The 3,882-nt window shown below is 42.0% G+C and overlaps 1 pseudogene across 1 annotated transcript; it reads right to left on the minus strand.

Moving 5' to 3' along the window:
* Positions 1-2,130: 2,130 nt before the first annotated feature.
* LOC308546955 (ribosome production factor 1 pseudogene) lies at positions 2,131-3,502 on the minus strand (annotated as a pseudogene). Its single transcript has 3 exons — positions 3,268-3,502; positions 2,910-3,047; positions 2,131-2,711 (listed from the first exon to the last, which is right to left on the minus strand). The product of its transcript is annotated as a ribosome production factor 1 pseudogene (transcript).
* Positions 3,503-3,882: the final 380 nt, after the last annotated feature.

A 3,882-nucleotide genomic window follows, 5' to 3' on the forward strand; every position in this document is an offset into this window, starting at 1 on the left:
CCCAGTTCCACCTCCTCGGCTCCCACTCACCCACAGGACAGCTTTCTCATATGTTTATTTTTGCTCATATATTTGTTTTCAAAATGTGTTGTTTTGTGTGCAAATACATACATATAGTTAATTATATAAATGACATTTTGTTATGTGTCAGTCTACTCTTTTAACTTTTATGAGTTGATCTTATTTTTAACAGCTTTATTGAGGTCTCGCTGGCTTAAGTTATACTGACCATGTTTAGATAAGTTCGGATGCCTCTGAAACCATCACCACAATTAAAATAATGAACCTATCACCCCAAAGGTTTCCTCCTGTCTCTTTGTAAGCCCTGCCTCCCACCCTCCCGCCCCCTCATCACCAGGCAACCACTGATCTGCTTTCTATCACTATAGATTAGTCTCCGTTTTCTAGAATTTTCTATAAATGGAATTATATGGTATCTAGTCTTTTTTTTGTCTGAGTTCGTTTACAAGGCAGAGCTGTTTTTGAGATTCACTCATGTTGTGGGCATCAGGAGCTCGTTGCTTTCTGTGGTTGAGTGGCATTCCACTGTGTGAATCTATCAGTTTAGTTACTTAGTCACCTGCTTGCTCATGGATATTTGGGTTTCCTGCGGTTTCTGGCTATTACAAATAAAGCTGCAATGAACAATCATGTGCTACTTTTTTCATAGACAAATGCTTTGATTTCTTCTGGATAAATGCAAAGGAATTGAATGCCTGGATTACATAGTAGGTGTATGTTTAAATTCTTACAAAACTGCCAAACTTCTTTCCAAAGCAGTTGCCCTATTTCATTATCCTACCAGAAGCGTTTGAAGGTTCCAGTTTCTCCACAAACTTGCCAACACTTGGTATAGAAAGTCCTTTTAGTTTTCGACATTCTAATAGGCGCATTGTGGTATCTCATTATAATTTTAATTTGCATTTCCCTAATGACTAATGAAGTTAAGGATATTTTCATGTGCTTATTTGCCACCTGCATATCTTCTTTGGTGAGGTATCCATATTTTCTTCTGCCCAGGTGTGGAGGAGGGTGTTTATTTTCTTATTAATGAATCCTGAGAGTTATTTTATAATTTGGATATAAGTACTTCATCAGATACACAATAAATTTTCTCCTGGTCTATGGCTTTCTTTTCACTTTCTTAAGAGAGTCTTTTGAAAAGCAAAGGTTTTTAGTTTTGATGAAGTACAACTTATCAACTTCTTATTTTTATGGATCACTTTAAAATTTAGTTAGGACATATAATGGAGGAATAAAATTCAGAAAACTTTCAGAATTGTTGGTATGGAAAATAATACAATAATTAATAAATAATAATGCAAGAATAAATGCTGTGTTTTGCATACTCACCTTTAAACCTGCTTTTGCCCCACCTGCTATGCTCAGATCATTTTCAGTCAACCGAGCAGGAGGATTCTCTACGAGGCCCGGGTGTGGGCTGAGATAAGGGTGGTAATGGAGTAGGAGGAGGCAGGCTGGGCGTGTGAGCTACCTGTTCATACAGTTTCTGTGCGCCTTCAGTGCCCGCTCAGCTGGAATGATGGGTGCTTCTGAGGATGCCCGAGTTGATGGCCACTGCATGAGGTGCGGTTCAGGCTGACACACATCCTACCAGGACATCGATGGCACCTGCTATTTCCTGCTCTGCAAGTTCTGTTATTATGATGTTTTCAATGCAGTGGACCAGCGCGATGTCTTTGGGGAAAGAGAGATGATCAGGGACCCTTTGGCACAGGGCCCTGAAACAGGACGAGGTCCTGCTGCCCGGCCAGGCAACAGCAAACGTCCGATGCCCTCTGCTCGCTGGGGTGGAGAAAAAGCATTTCTTTAGATCAGCACCCGGGGATGCGACGATTTACTTCGGTAGAGGGAGATCACATTGGGAAGAGTGGTGGCACAATGAGAGCAACCACTTTTTAAATTTTATTTTATATTTTTAAACTCTCACCAAAATGACTTTTATTTGTATTTCCTGCAGAAACAGTGGTTGGTAACTCATGGCACTTGGTAATTTGTCCAGACACGGAAGAGGTTGTATGAAATCAGTAAATGCTGTTTTGAAGAGTTTTCTGTCACAAATTCAAGACAGGCCTGTTCAGCAAAATCCAATAGTATCCCTTCAGTGCTTTATAAATGGACTTTTCTTCTACTTGTATCCATTTCCAAGGCTTATGGATCCATTCATATGTTCTATATTTAGAATCAAAGGTTCCTTTCAGAAAATATCTTAATTTTAAGGTAAAACGTGGCCCACATTCCTGAATTCCCATTTTCTTTCCACTCTTGAATATGTATCTGTGGAATCTGAGGACAATATAATCCCACTGTGGAATGCGGCAACCTGCCTTCTGATAAACTGACTGTGGGCAAAGAGAGATGCAAACATCCCTCCAACAGGATGACCCAGCCACGTTGTACAGTTATTCAGAATTATTTGAGGTATGTGTTCTGTGGGGTCCTTTCTTCTTCTCTTAAATTCTAACACAGATGAACACAGCTCATAAATGAGCAGTTGGTCCATTTGGCAAGTGACTCAGTATTAACCCACCTGGTGTTTTACGATCTTTATGAACAATGATTAGATCTGTGAAGTCTATGAGATGCACTGTGGAATAGTTTTTTTCAGAGCCAGTCCTCTTCTGTAATAAACACGTGAGCTGTTCACAGAGTCAAACCGTCCTCCCATGAGGTCTATCTATAGATGAGGCCTATCTATAGATGAGGTCTATCTATAGATGAGGTCTATCTATAGATGAGGCCTATCTATAGATGAGGTCTATCTATAGATGAGGCCTATCTATAGATGAGGTCTATCTATAGATGAGGCCTATCTATAGATGAGGTCTATCTATAGATGAGGCCTATCTATAGATGAGGTCTATCTATAGATGAGGTCTATCCATAATGAGAACCTTGGGAAAAGTTTGTCTGTGGAAGTCAGAAGCAAATTCATCTGTAGCTTCAGCATATGCCACCTCTTCATCACTAGGGTCCACTGTGTTTTCATCCTATACTCGCTGTTTGTCAATGGTCTTGGACATAGGCTTTGGGATAAATATGTCTTTATTGATTTCAGAGAGAGGAAGGGAGAAAGAGAGAGACAGAAACATCAATGATGAGAATCATTGATCGGGTGCCTCCTGCACGCCCCCGACTGGGAATCGAGCGGGCAATCCCGGTATGTGCCCTGACCGGGAATCCAACTGTGATCTCCTAAATCATAGGTCGATGCTCAACCGCTGAGCCACTCTGGCCAGGCAAACCTTTCTCTTTCTTAAGTTTTTTTCTTAGCTGCCAACCTTTCCTTCCGCTGCCGCTGATTCCACGGAGTGAACATTAAGTGTCACCGCTGTTATTTTTTAATCTCTGAAGTGCTGAAGCCCGGAGGAGAGGCAGGCGCTTTCCGTTGCCCCATCGTCAACCACTGCAGCCTCCTGAGGTCCTTCGATGGTGCCTTGTGTTGCAGGCCTTTCTTTTTGCTGCTGCCGGTCTTCCCCATGGTGTTTGCTCCTTGGCATCTGTATGGAAACAAGTGACCACTTTATTAACTTTGCGATAAGTCCCCGTCATTCATTCTCCAAAACCCACCTATCCTCTGCATCACCACTTCTGCCCGTCACCACTTCTGCTTTCAATTCCTTTATCGATGGACATCCTTAATAACAGGCAACAGTAACCGACTCTGGCTGATTTATATGCTGCGCAACCCCTGGGTCTGTGGTGAGAGAACTTATCCCTGCAGTTCTCCCAAAAATAAAGCATGGTTTTTGGTTTACTATTTGCTTGGGGTAGCCCATGTGCTTTAGAGACGTCCATCCACTTCGTTGACCATAGTAGCCCTCACTTCACCTCGTAGGGCGAACCAAAGTGAGGATTCTT

This window comes from Miniopterus schreibersii (assembly GCF_964146895.1).
Source record: "Miniopterus schreibersii genome assembly, chromosome: 17".
Taxonomy (NCBI): domain Eukaryota; kingdom Metazoa; phylum Chordata; class Mammalia; order Chiroptera; family Miniopteridae; genus Miniopterus; species Miniopterus schreibersii.